At 51.1% G+C, this 14434-nt stretch overlaps 2 long non-coding RNA genes across 2 annotated transcripts in view; one reads left to right on the forward strand and one right to left on the reverse strand.

Annotated features, from left to right (window-relative positions):
• LOC116450377 overlaps positions 1 to 14434 on the forward strand; it is a 30303-nt gene that overhangs the window by 10894 nt on the left and 4975 nt on the right. The gene's annotated exons all lie outside the window — the stretch shown is intronic.
• Positions 1 to 14434, reverse strand: part of LOC116450376 — a 104636-nt gene that overhangs the window by 10195 nt on the left and 80007 nt on the right. The window contains exons 13-18 of the long non-coding RNA XR_004242775.1: positions 13856 to 13951; positions 13573 to 13647; positions 13002 to 13219; positions 4815 to 12921; positions 3971 to 4103; positions 1468 to 3863 (exon numbers count right to left, since the gene is read on the reverse strand). This is a non-coding gene — a long non-coding RNA (uncharacterized LOC116450376). The remainder of the gene's footprint in view (positions 1 to 1467; positions 3864 to 3970; positions 4104 to 4814; positions 12922 to 13001; positions 13220 to 13572; positions 13648 to 13855; positions 13952 to 14434) is intronic.

Genomic DNA, 14434 nt, shown 5'->3' on the forward strand with positions numbered 1-14434 from the left:
TTCCCAGGGAAACTGAAAAGAGCTAATTAATAGCCCAGACAAACAGAATGAAATGCAAAGCTGGACATAGATCTTTACAGCCCGGTGCTGACTGCGCTGAATTCTTTCCTTGCACTCCCGGCTGACCCCAGTGAGGCATCAAGATTAATGCTTGTACAAAAAGCTTTTGCTTTCCACTTTTTGTAAAGCACTTTCAGGCTTTACACTCGAGTGTTTCGCCTGGCTGCAATCAGAGATAGTTTAGTCTAGACTTACAGACTTAGCTGGATTTTGCTGTCCCTTGTCCTGCTTCAGGCAACCTGAAGTGATACCTCTCTCTGTCCTTACTGCTCTGGCCACTGGGAAGTGAATGCCCTGAGAACTGAGGCTGTTTAAGTGCAGGTTGCTCAGCTCCGTTCGTGTCCCCTGTTTGCAGGGCAGTTTGGGACCTTCTGGTGCCCCGAACTCCAGCGAGGTGATGATGTCACTGAGAGTTAACACACAAACCCCTGGGCAGGGGCTTTAGAAAAGTCATGGAAGTCCTCCTTGTTCCCAAGAGGTGCAGCATGAGGGCCCTCAAAGGAGCTTCAGGAGGAGTTCCAAGGGTGGCCTTGAACATGGACTACTTCCCGGGCAATATACTCGGGCTGTTTGGCTTTTTCCAGAACAGGTAAGGAGACACGAGTCTGTGGGACACATGGCCAGCCCAGCAGAAGCAGCTCCTGCCCTCCTCCACCAGACAACGGCCATTTTGATCCAAGTATTTTAGGTAGAAATGCCAGTCAGTCTTGTCAGCAGGAAAGGTCTGTCTGGGAAGACATCCCCTCAAGTGCCTTGAGATGGCAGAGGAAGAAGTTAAACACCAAGAGTTAAGAGTCTGCCTTGCCCAGGCAGCTCCTGCAGCAGGGAAAGCCAAGAGCAGGTTTTCCAGGATCATGATTTTGGACTGAGGTGCCTAAATTTTGTGTAAATTTCACTTCAGACTCTGCTTGGATGCAGCCTTAGATGTCCTTGTTTTCCCAGTGGAGAGCAGCAATACTTCCATGGTGTTTCCCAGTGTCACTGTTAAACTAGTGATCCATCTTCAAGAGCCATGGTGCAAGGTACGGCACAAAAAAGCTTTATTTTTTAACTAAAATAAGGTGGAAGAGGACATCAAATAACAGGGTCCGCCTGAGGGCACTGAGAGGGTTCACAGAATCCCAGAATGGTTTGGGTGGAAGGGACCTTAAATCCCATCCCATTCCACCCCCTGCCGTGGGCAGGGACACCTTCCACTATCCCAGGGTGCTCCAAGCCCCGTCCAGCCCGGCCTGGGGCACTGCCAGGGATCCAGGGGCAGCCACAGAATTCCTGCACAACCTGTGCCAGGGCCTCCCCACCCTCAGAGGGAAGAATTCCTTCCCAATATCCCATCTAACTCTGGGATCCAGAGAGATGTAAGATGCTTGAGAAGGGTAAATCTTGGGCTCAAGGGCTGCAGCTGACCTTGATTTTGCTCCTTGGGTGAGAGCTCTCCTGGTTCCAGAAGGAGCCTTTCTGTATGGAAGCTAAAGATCATTAAAACCTTCCAGAGGACAACATGAGATCCAGACAACATTCCCCTTTCTCCCAGCTCCCACTTCCTCACACACTCCCTCGGCTGAGGAGGAGGAGCAGGTTCTGCTTGGCCTGATACGGAAGGGAGATACAAACCCCACTGGCCGGGATCTGGAGTGATCCAGCTGCACCTCAGTCTTTCCTGTCCCATCATTCTCGTGACCCAGAAGTCCTGGAAAATAAATAATATTTGGAATTGTTGGGTTATTCATCTACACAAATGTCTTGCTGTCAATGCTGTGCATAAGGATATGCAGAGAAACCAGAAACGTTCTTGGGATTGGAGACCAGTGGGCAGAACATTTTCTGCAGGCCCACACAGAACTGTTGGGTTGTCCCAAGCCAATGTCCCCGAAGGACATCAGAGTCAGCACTTTCACTGCTGAAATTACCCACAACCAAGATAAATACATGAAATATTAGTGGGAATATTGAGAAATAATGAAAACTAGTGCAGAAACCACGGTGGAATGTGCTCGCAGGGACATGCACAGGCACAGCCTGTCCAACGGACTTGTGGTCAGCCACGATCCTGGCTCACAACATACATCCAGTCCCTGAAACCTTCCACCAGCCTGAATTCCTTCTGTACAAAGAGAGTCTCGTGGCCTGTTTTAAAGCTCTAACAGCTTCATTTTGGTTTGAGCTCAGCTTCTCTCCTGGAGTAACAGGTGTTTGGGAAGCTGTGAAGATCACAGTCATTGTGGGAGAGAAAACTGTTCCCCCGTGACATCCACCTGTGCTCTGTGCCCACAAACCTGAGGGTCCATCACATAGCCTGGAGTCTGAGAGATGAGCAGGGGGTGGAAGAGCCAGCTGGAACCTCTGGAAACCTGGAATGCTCATGGGATTGAGGAAGGGGGAGAGCATGAGCACTGGCCCCTTCTCCAAAAGCTGCACACAGAGATCCCAAATCACTTCTTACTCCAGCACCCAGGAGCTGACTGGAGTCAGAACTTTGGGATTTAACTGCTGCTGGAAAAGGAGGAAACTCCTATTTGCATGCACAAAGATTGAGAGTGTTCTTCTTCCACTCCAGTGGAAGTTGCTGTGTGTCCAGTGGCCTGGTCACCACTGCCTCAGGTGAGCACAAATCCAGTGGACTGACGTGGGAAAGCAACCTGGGCTGGAGATGTGCTCACATAGCTTCATTTAGATCTTTCCTGATGGGAGAACCAAAGATGTTCCCACCAAACCTACTCATCCAATTACTGGAGCACTTTGAAAATGTGATACGGATCAGTGGAGCGGCCTGCGCTTTTCCCAGGACAGAGCAGGAGTGTGCAGACACTGCACTTTTGGGAAGCATGGAGAACCAGACACAGGAGCTTTGTGGCTTTTCTCCATTGGTTCTGACTTGCTCTGATTCCTTGCCTGCTCACCATTAGCACCCCGTGGTGCAGTTGTGTTTGACATCCCCGTAACAGCCCCTGATTTATATGGCCTTGCACGATCCCTCCTCCTCTCTGCGGCCTTGGGAACAGCAGAACAGACATCCTGAAACGGAACTCCTTTGAATCAGTCACTGCCAAAGGAGCAGACACCTTCAAAGACCATTATCTTCATGAATTAAACTTCACCTTTCCCAAATGATCTCTTTTTTTTTCATGAAACAGAGCTTTTGGGGTTTGGCAGAAGCAGACAAATACTCCAGTTGGGAGACTTAAAAAAAAATGGGTGAAAGCATGACTGAGATTCAGAGAGTCACAGAATAAAGGAGAGAAAGGATCCAGAGAGAAATCCAGTGTGCTACATTCATCACTCACTCATTCAATTACAAGGATCTGAGCAACTGTCCAGTGAAGGGAATTCAAGCTCTCCATTTGATGGTGTATCTCTGATGCTTTTCCACATGGCACTGCAGGAGGTGAGCCGTGCTCCTTTCTACACCCATTCCCCACAGAAAATCTGCAAACCATCACCACCGATGTTCCCTAATTTAGGATCCATGCCCTAACATTCTCTGCCTCCAAAGCATGGCCACCACTTAATGCCCTGCTTGCTTTAGGAATGTGGTTTTCCTTCAGTCCGATGGGAACACCACGATTATGTGCTGCACGTGCCAGAGAGGCAGGGCTGGCTGGGGAAGGAGAAGGGAGGCTTCAGCTCAGAAATGATAGTACCTATTTTTGGCTCCCGGAGCCAGGCTGTGCTGCTCCCACTCTGTTTTGATGCTCCAACACGTTTTGCTGGAGATGTCACCAATCCCAGGCAGTCACGACAGTCTGGGGTGCTGGGATTCAGCCTCATGGGGGAGGGAAGACAAGCAGCAATTTTTCTGAAGTCTGAGGCAGGAACAAATGGATTTGTGGTGACTGTTATTTGAATATTAATATTTAGATGAGGATATTTTTCGGTCTGAACATATCATTAGAATACAGGAGATCTGCACCTGGCTCTCCCTTCCACTTGGCTGCAGTGGGACATCCCCTCTTTCTAAACATCCGCCCTTGTGCAGCCATGGTGAGGTTTTCTGATCTGGTTAAACATCTTGCAGAACCAAATGTCCTCTTGCTCCTCACTGCCTGGGACACACAAAATACAAAATAGAGTCTCCTGGAGTAAATTCATGTCCCAAGTGTGTTTATGTAACTACAGTGCCTACTGGGGGTGCTCAGGATTTTCCTAGCACTCCAAGTGCTACAGTTCCCACTTCCATTAAGTGACAACTTATTTACATCCCAGAGTCCTGAGGCAGCACAAGCCAAAGGCTCTGCTCACATCACCTGCAGGTACCTCCAGGAGGTTGTGAGAGCCTCCTCTCCATGGCTGTGCTGCAGGGCAGCCCTGCCAAGGAGACAGCCCAGAAACTCTCTTGAAACCCAACCCTCGACCTGGGCACCTCAGTCCGTGCTGAAGGGGCTCCCCACAACCCTGTGCCTGCTGCCCCCAGCAGCCTGTTCCTGCCTGGCACTGGCCCCTCAGTCCTGCAGCACTGAGTGAGGAGGGGAGACAAAGCGGTGGCTGCCCCTGGATCCCTGGCAGTGTCCAAGGCCAGGCTGGACATTGGGGCTTGGAGCAGCCTGGGACAGTGGGAGGTGTCCATGCCCATGGCAGGGGGTGGAACAAGATGAGCTGTAAGGTCCCTTCCACCCAAACCATGCTGTGATTCCAAATCCAGCAGGATCCAAGGGAAGACAAGGCAGAGGGTGGGGAGCTTGGGCATCTCTGATGCCAGGCCAGCACTCTGGGAAAGCAGGGAACCAAAAGCCAACCCTTGTGGGCCTGCTGCTCACCCACCACAGGATCAGCTTTCCTTTCTTCAGCTGCTTTTCTTCATTCTGTTCTCCGGCAGCACCCTGTGCTATGGAGTGATAGAAATATGTAACAGCTTCTCCAAACACAGTTATCTTTAGAAATGGAACAGCGGAAGAAAATGACACTGAGTAGACACTGCAAAAAGAAAGCCTTCACTACATTAAAAAAGAAAAGTTACATTCTTGATCAAGGAACAAACTGGTCTGAATAGTCCCAATCACATTTTACAGCCATGTAACTCTTTTTATCTTTTTCTCTCCCAACATCTGAAGAAGATGAACATCTGATTCCTTTATGTGGGAATTGCTTAAACTAGCACTGGGAGAAAATATGCAGTTGAACATTGATCTGAAAAGATGGAGGGAGTTCAGCCCTGAGTTAACAGCCCTGGATTTTGGACAGGAGCTGGCAGAGCTCAGCCCCTCTCAGGATCAGCCCCATCCTGGTTCCTGCCAGCCCTACAGCCCGAGGCTCCTGCAGCTCCATTCTTTTCAGCAAAGGTTGGCTGAAGGAGCAAAGCACTATTTTATTTAATCATGGTTGGAGTTCTGGTATCCACAGGAAAAAAATCCTGGGAGCAGAGTGTATTTTCATGATCAGTGCATACAGAGTGGTATAAAATGTCTGCACCGCTTCTTTCCACTCCAGCCTGTGCCTTTGAAGTCATGGTAACAGCTTTTGGATCCCAATCCTCTGGTGAGACTCCTTGATTTATTAGGTAAAACATCTGGAAAAAATGAGGACTTGTGGCAGTGCAAATCCTCCAGAAGGAGCGGAGAGAGGTTTCATCTGAGCAGCCCTCCTGTCAAAACGCAGGAAACCTGAGCCCCGGCCGCTGGCTTGAGGGTGCTTCAAGGCTGGAAAGCTCCAGCCGGGCCGTTCCCGTTTCACCCAGTGGCCAGAAAGCAGCTGGGAGCAGAGGAATGTCCAGCAGCCCGGGGAGCTGGGACCACGCCAGGCCCCTGGAATGGTTTGTGGACACTCGGGTGTCAGCAGCAGTGCTGCCCTTGACAGCACCAAGGAGCCGCTGGTGTAAATCCCGGCGCTCTGGGAGCTCTCGGGGATGTAAATACCTGTGAATACCTGCCTGTCACCCTCACAGGAACAGGCACCAGCCAAACCCACTGCCCGTGCCCCGTGAGAGCAGCCTTGGGGTGACTTTTCCATGCCACAGTTACAACAGGAATGCTGGAGAAGAAAATGGTTTGGAAGGAATGAAGTCCGTGCAAGTAACAAACAAGGCGAGGGGCATTGTGTGAGGCAGATTCCTTCTTTTATTTGGAATCAGCCCTGAGGTAGGGGAAGAAAGAGAGGGGAGAGGAAGCAGCAGGAGCAGCTGGCTGTGCGCCGGAGTTCGGCGCCTCCGTGCAGTGTGTGTGGTGGGCAGACACGTGTGAGCCCGTGCTCGTGCGTGTGCATCCGGGCCGGGCGTTTGTTACACGGGGGCAAAGGTTCAAATCACCCAGGTACTTGCCTCAGAATTATTTACTCTCTGCCTCCTCCACACAACAGCCCAGGTTCCAAATTTCAGTGCCGACGCTCTGGGGAAAATCCCCCGAGAACCATCCTCTGCCTGTTATTTTCCCATCTAAATCGCCCTCCCAGCAATTTGAATAACACAGTTCAAACACCAGCCCTGGTGCCAATGGTGCTTTTTGGAGGGGGCGTAGGACGGGCGGAGGAGGGGGAGTTTGGGGAGTATTTTTTTAATCAGATAAATTATTGCTGAGAAACCAGCCACTTCTCTCCATTCAATTTATACTCTATGGGGAATCCATCTAATACCCCTGCTCGGAGTGCAAGGCAGGACCAGCGAGATGCTGCATCAGACCAGGGAGGGAGGCAAAAGATGGGATGGAGCGCAGGAACGAACAAATAACGGGAAGAAAGGCCTCTGGAAAAGCCTGCGGAGAAGAGGGAAAGCCAAGGGATGTGTCTGCAGCTCCTCAGACGAGGGAGGAGGGGAGAAAATTGGAGCAGGCTGGAGCGCGGGCAGAGCGGGATGGGGTGGAATGGGATGGGATGAGATGGGATAGGATGGGATGGCTCAGAACCGCAAGGAGCTTTTCACCTGCGGGGAGGTGGCACAGCTCCAGGAAGGATGGAGGATCCGATCCGGCTCTGCCTGACTTTGCAAAGTGAGTTTAGTGATTTCCCCTGGGAAGGTGCCAGTTCACCTCACCGCTGTAACTGGAAGTGGTGAACGCTTTGCTGGCCGCCGGAGAGAGGCCAGGGCCTGGGAACAGAGACAGCTCGCAGCACCCGGGCTCCAGCCGTGCTCGTAGGGCAGCGTGTCTGGGAGCCTTGCCGGGCTGTCTGGGCGTTCCTCTCATCCCTGGCTGTGTTGCCGGCTCACCTCAGGCTCCAGTGCAGCTCCACGTGTGGGGGACGGGCTGTGTCCCGAGGAGCTCCTCGTCCAAACGGGCACAGCTGGAGCTGGGCACTGCCAGCAGGGGCACAGGCAGGCAATGACTGCCCCGAGCCCGCCGAGCGAGCCGGCGACCGAACCCGCCCAGAGCCCACTGCCGCACGCGGGACTGGTTCTCTTTCATGTGTGAACACCAATTTAGTCCAGAGGCTTCCCACTCCAGCACTTCCCAGTCACTATAAATGCACACGGAGTTTTTAAAGAATTATAGGGTAATGGCACCTGAATGGGTGTCGAGGTGCACTTTGCTGGCCTTTTATTCTTCTTTATAACAAAGAATTCAAAGCTTTAGTGGGAGAGTTGGCAGTAAGCTCAGGAGATGGGGAGACTTCTGAGGATGATTTCCCAGATTCTGGGAGTGACTACAGTACAAATAATGTTGGAAAATAAAGGAATTGACTCAGCAGGAGGCAAAAGAGAACAAGTGGAAGAGTAACTCTGCTCTGGAAAGCTGCGAGGAGAATATGACACAAAGCAGAGAAGAGAAATAAGGCCCAAAAAAAGAAATCCATCGTGTATTTCAGAGGGATTCCTTCTGACAGCCTGACTGTCCAAAAGCTGCTGAGTGCCATTCTCAGGGAACTGGGCCTTACATGAAGTCCAGGGAATCCTGGCCCAAAACAGCAAAGGGATGCTTTTACTCAGAGCTCGTTCCCATCCTCCCCAACAGTCCACGGGCTCTCTCCAGTCCCCCCGGTTGTGCCCCAATCTAAGCGGTGTGGAAGTGTCACTCCTGACATGACACCCTCCTTTCCCAGGCAAAATTAATGCTTGAAGCAACACTGATCCAAACATGTAATTAAACCCCCTCTAGCCCACCTACCAAATAAACTCATTTCCCAATGCCAATTAACCTCCGAGGTTATTACTGGGGATTACAGATCTCCCTAGAATGGCTCGTGTCAGGATGCAGGGACCCCACTTGTTCTGCAAGTGTCAGGTCATGGGGATCACCTTAACCTTGCATCCTTGTCCAGCTACCACAGCCCTGGGAATAAAATTAATAACTTTCTGTCATTTTCTCCCTCTCTAAGAAGTGGAGAAAGTGTTATCTCTTCCTCCTCATAATTTTTCCTTGTATTTTGCATCCCCAGACATCTGTACTTTGTTAAAGCACCGCCCGTTTCAGAGGCTTTTTCCAGGACTGGATGAACTCTGGTGATAGGTATCCAAGCTGCTTTGTACATTTAGTAGTCCCTAAATGTCTGGTTTGGAATCTGTTCCAGATTCTAATCATTTCACATTAAGACTCAGGGATTCAGTAACCTCTCCCCTCCCAATCCCCAAGAAAAACAGAAACAACAGCCTTCAGCCCTAGATCAAGCACAAACCTCTCCAAACTCCCAGCTCGGAACCATCTTTCATCAGTCTCTGTTCCCCGTGACTCCCAGAGTCCACAGGATGTGCAGAGTCTCCCTGTCCAAGGAAAGAACACCCATGACATGACTCAGGACTTTCTCCTGACAGGAACAAGGTGGAGGGGCTGCTCTTGGCCAGCACGTTCACATTAAGGGGCTGTTTGGGCCTCTCCAACATTTCTGGAGCCTCACTGGGCTGTGGGAGTTTTGGGCTGCTCTGCTGTTCCACGCTGGTTTTCATCCCTCATTTCTTTGACACCTGATGCCATGTGGTTTGTAGAAATCCCTCTGGGCTCAATAAACTATGGAACTGAGCCTCCTTATCCTGCTTTTTTCTTCCACCCATGAGGACTCTGCTCTGTTTTTCTTTTTCCTCTGTCCAGCTGCAAACTTTCAGGTAACTTGTGGGAATTTTGTATCAGTGAAGTTACTCCCAACTCTGCGGACTGACACTTTCAGAAGGAATTCAAGGGGAGGGAAGAATGGCAGGAAAACAGGAGGACACCTCTTTAGAAACCAAGACTAGTGCAAAAGGGCTGCTGGAAATCTTGTTTTCATCACCCACAAATTCCCTGATGCTGGAAAACGTCCCCCACTTTCCCGTCTTCTCCCATTTGCTGCAAGTTCTGACAGGAACAGCTTCTGCTGGGAAGAGCTGACTGTACCAGAATGGGAGAGCTGCTGTTCCTACACCGCCCTCCCCTCCCCAGATCCCCACATTTCAGCCCAGAAAATGGAAATTGCTCCGTGTTTACCAACCTTCCTGCTCCTTCCCGCGCTGCAAGGACCTCTGTGCCCGAGCCAGGTCTCTGCTGTTTACAAGCCCATCTGCTGCTGTTGCTTTTCCTCACCTGAAGTTTGAATGCTCCGTTCAGGATTTCGCTCGCCGTTGTGTTGGGAACTGCAAAGAACAGCCAAGGATTTCAGGTGGGAAGTGAGCAGCAGGGAGACAGGAATACAAATCTGTTCTCATCTAAAGAGCCCTCAAAATAATTAAAAAAAAGAAGAAAGAACCAGATGAACGAGGAAATTCCAAATGTTTTGAGCAGCACAGTCATTCCAAGGAGAGTGTGTCTCATATTTTTGTGAGAATTTGAACATTTAGAACCAGAAGGGAAAAAGCACAAGTGTTTCAATGGCTGCTTCCCTGAAATTACCCTGGTCCCTCTGGTCTCTGCAGTTTAGTGTCTATAGGAGCTTGAAAGTGAGTTGAGAGCTCTCCATGCAGTGTAACTCAAGGCCACATCTTTCCAGGAGTAAGGGGAGACCCTTGGGATTCAGAAAGAGGCTGGAAATGTCTGTGTCTGCCCTGAGGCCTTCAGTGGGGTGCCCAGAGACTCCCCTGAGCAGCAGAGCTGCTGCCCGCCTGCCCAAGCCTGCAGGAGGGGTTCTCTCTCTGGAGGCTGATGGATTCAAGCTCTCTCCTATCCTTCCCCTTGCCAGCAGGGAAGCACAGTGTGGAACAAGCCTGGGCAGGTGCTCAGACACCACCAGGCTCCTGCCAGGAGCAGGGAGGGGAAGCAGCCAGGCTGTGGATCAACGCTGTGCTCCCGGACACGGCGTGGCTGCAGTGGGAACCAGTGACCCCCCAGCTCTGCTGGGTCTAGGTTCTGTCTGCTCCCACTTGCAGCCTCCCAGTCCCTGTTGGTGCCTGGTTTGGGAGGGAAAACAGAAATTGTTCTCCTGGACCCTTCCCAGCGTCAGTGAGAATCAGGAGAACCCAAAGAGCTGAACTGCTCCGGCCAGAAAACATCGGTGGCTGAAGTGTCTTTGCTCCCACCCTTCCTGTGCTTTACACCTGGAGCTGTGAACTCAGCCAAGAGCTGGCTGAAGGGAGCAGCGTTTGCAACGGGCTCTGCTGTGCCCTGAGCTTGGGGAGGCCCAGCCTAGCCAGACACACCTGCCATTCCATGTGGGACAGCAGACGGGCGGGTTACAGAACAAACATCCATGGGAAGTTCCCACTCTGTGTGTGGACAGCGACTGAGAAGGAGCAGGAAGAACTGGAAGGTGGAGAGGATGGATTCTCAGGAAGGAAAAGCCCACCAGACATTCCCTCTGACTGTGCCTCTGTGCCACTGGACCACAGTGGATCAGCTGCACCAGTTCCCAGCCAGGAATCTGCCTGCTTTAGGGAGGAACATGCTGTCCCACCCGGCAGCTTCCTGGCCCTGCCCTACCAGCTCAGCACAATGCACAGATCCTGTCCCAAGGCTGGAGGCTGTTGGGAAAGGAGGCTCCCAGGAGGGCAGGAGCTGGCTGAGGCCTCCACTGTGGCCAGGGCAGCTGCTCTGCTCCGACCTGGAACCCGGGGTAACGTTCTCTTCCCTCTGCAACGCCAGCGGCCCTTCCCCAAAGGATGTGTGTGTTTGGATTATCTCTCTTTGAGGACTTCACAGTGCAGAGCAATGTCTGAAGAGCCCAGAACTGCTCAGAGGTGTTGAGTGAGTGCTGGTTCAGCTTCCCCAGCCCCAGAGCACTCAAGGAAACTGCTGGATTTACAGACACACTCCCAGTGGAGCCAGCAAGGTGCTGGGATGCCCTGGAAATGCAGCGCTCAGCAGGTGAGGGCAGAAAGACTGAAATTAGACTTTGCAAAAAGTTCCTGCCTCGTTCACTCCCAGAAATGTCCTCCTTGAGCCCAACTGTTCCTGGGAATAGCTGTGTCTAACACCAGGCAGTGCTGCAGCTCCCGGGGCCCGGAGCAGGACCTCTGGAGCACACATGCTCGTCATGAATGCTAATCCAGGAGCGGGAACGACCCGAGAGCAGAACCTCGGAGGGGATTAAGCACACACTGCCTCATGGAGCTGCGGTGCAGGGCGGGATCCAATCTGAGCGTCCTCCGAAACACGCACTCAGATCTGGCTGCTCCGGTGTGGCCTGACTCCGGCAGGATGGAAAGAGCTCAGGGAGATGGTGAGAGAGCAGAGAAGGGAGAAAGGAAAACAGTCTGCTCCCTGTGCCCCCCAAAAACCAGCATTTCACTGCTGGGGCTCTCAGCGTGCACAACAAACTTGTCTCCCTTCCCTCGGCCCGCTTACATTGTTCACTTTCCTGCAAATTGTTTCCACATTCTGTATAAATAACCCCGGTGCCAGCGAGGGGGAGGGGAGCCGCGGGGAAGGGGTGGGAGGAAATCCAATGGCTTTGTTACTTTGGAAAAAGAAGGTGGAGGATGAAGAGGAGCGGTTGGAGCTGCAGCCCTGGCAGACGGAGCAGAGAGTTGCCATCAAGCTTGCGTTCAGACCTGGAGGAAGAAGAGTAAACAAGGAGATTATATATAATTACAGACAATCATGTTGCCGGGGATAAACAGGAATCAAAAGCACGGAGGCACTGGAGTCTGGCACATCCCCAAGCACGGAACAGAAGCCAGCCAGCGAGAGGCACTGCGGCTGGAACGCGCTTCCCTTTGGGCCTGCTTTCACTTAGCTCAGGGGCTGGGGGGTTTTGCCTCTCTTTTTGGCTAGAGGCATTCCCCCATAAAGAGAGGAGCCCATCCAATGGGGAGCAGAAGCCAAACTGAAGTCAGCAGAATTCTTGTCTGTGACATTCACAGATTACCCTGTGAGAAACGTCAGAAACATTTGGAAAAGATACAGCCCACTGAGGTCAGCAGGAACAACAACAACAGGAATTTCTGAACAAAAATGGCTTTAGAGACACTCCAGAAGCTGTGCCTGAGTGTCCTGTGGGCAGTTCCTCTTTGGCAGGTCGCAGAGGGGGAGCTGCAGCTCAGGGTGGCACTCGGGTCCTGCTCGTGGCTCCCAAGGATCCAGGGCTTGCTCAACAGGGAAATGATGAACAAAGCCATGGAGCAAACCTGAAACAACAGCAGATGGGCCATAAGGGCTGTGCTGTGGGTTTTTAAATGAGGGCTTGGGGGAATTTAACAAAGAAAAAAGAAAAGGAGCCTCCTTTGTCCTTCTTTTTCCTTCCTTGAAGGCTCTGGAGAGTCAGAGGGAAGGTGACAAACAAAGGACAGCAGCCTCCGATGGTGACAGGAGGATATTGTTTAGCAAGGCAGTGTGAAGAACTCTCTCCCAGGCACTGTTTTCAATCCAAATAGCTCACAGCCTGCTGAATTCTTAAGCCATTTTCCTGATCTCTCAGCTGTTCTTCATTGAGAACACAGACAGATACTTCAAAGCAAAAAAGCAGAGAGGAAAAATAGATTTATATAGGAAACAACCAGACCCGTGTTTAGAATCTGCATAAGAGCAGAGGAGGCAGGAAATGCTCACAGGCTCCTTCACCTTCTCCCTTTCAGTACAGGTGCTCTAAGTGTCCTTTCTCCTAAGAAAAGAAAATGGATTTTTAAAGGGAAATGACGTTTACTCTCTGAGAACAGTGTCACAGTTGGTGGATGATATTACCTGCCTATCTGGGCGTAGGATTGCGTATTTTCTGTGAATTCATCATGATGGGCATTTTTGCTCTGCGATTTCTTCTGCTGACAAATCCTTCCCCAGAGGATGTACCTGTGTGTGTGCACATGCAGGGACGAGTGAAAGATCTCTCTGCTGGCCATGTAGAAAGTGTTGGGGCATCACAGACAAGTGATAAAACAGGAGTCATGTTCCTCTCAAAACTGCTGTAAGAGCTCAGAAAGAGCAGAGGGAATGAGCTTGGAAAAGACAGTAAAGGGTTAAAAAAGATATTTGGGGTCCAAGTCTTATCTACTCTAAATTTACATCGACTCTGTGAGGTAATATTTAAGCAATCTACTCCCATGCCAAGTTACAACAGCTCCTTCCAAATACCCCAGACAGTGAACAGAACCAAGAATAAAAACAAGATAAGACAACGATAGCAAAAATAGCCGAGCGAGCGCGTCCTTTCCCACGTGCCCCTGCGCAACGTGGGGCACAAAGAGAGCTCGAGCCATATGGTGAGAGGGTAGGTCTGGACAGGCTACAGCCTCTTGACTTTCTCTTTCATTTGTACCTGGCCAAGAAGGGAGAAGGACACAGAGCTCTTGTGCTGATGATCTGGCAAAACTGAAATGAGGTTACTGATCTCCTGCAAGCACAAATGAACATCAATCACTAAACACTCATCAAGGCGCAAAACACAGTCCCTCGGTGTTATTAGACAGCAAGAATTAAGAGTTTATCAAGCTGGAAAGAGCAGATCCTCGAGGGAGAATGGATTTCATAAGCAAGCAACAAATCCTTCTCCAGGCACCTCGGTGCGACTTCAGCAGCGAGAAAATCAAAAGAGCTCTCACCTAAAGAGAAACACACAGGAGTGTTCCCAGCAGGCGTCTTAGGAAAAGCCCTCGGCGGGAGAAAGTGTCAATCCTGCCTCGCCTCCTCCTGCTTTCCTGAAGCAAAGAGCGAAAGAAGACAGGGGGAAATAAAACAGAGTATGATATTTGCATTGCTGCTTATTTTTGCCCTGCAAAGCCAATCTGTGTGTGCTGGAGGAACGGCTTGCAGTGGCTTGTCACAAAATCTCTGCAGCTGGGTCAGGCAGGGGACACTCTGGCTTAGGACAGGCTGGAGGCAGCAGTACCAGCCAGACACATCCCACGGAGGTGCACCCCCAGAGCTCTCCAGGGCTGCAGTGGAAGCTGCTGGAGGTTGGCAGAGGTGAAACTCAGCTGCATCTCACCCTGGTAATCCCATTTTGGAGATAGGAACTCAGCCATGGGGAATGAAAATATGACTGAAGCATTTCTTTATTCCAAGTTTGCCTGGCTGCCTTGGAAACCCAACGATAAAGGGACAGAGTAATTAGGGTTTTCCCCAGCTCCTTGCTGGTGGTGCTGGAAATCCTTGTATTCCCAGCCCTAGGACACTGTCAT

This window comes from Corvus moneduloides, chromosome 13, assembly GCF_009650955.1.
Source record: "Corvus moneduloides isolate bCorMon1 chromosome 13, bCorMon1.pri, whole genome shotgun sequence".
Lineage (NCBI taxonomy): Eukaryota > Metazoa > Chordata > Aves > Passeriformes > Corvidae > Corvus > Corvus moneduloides.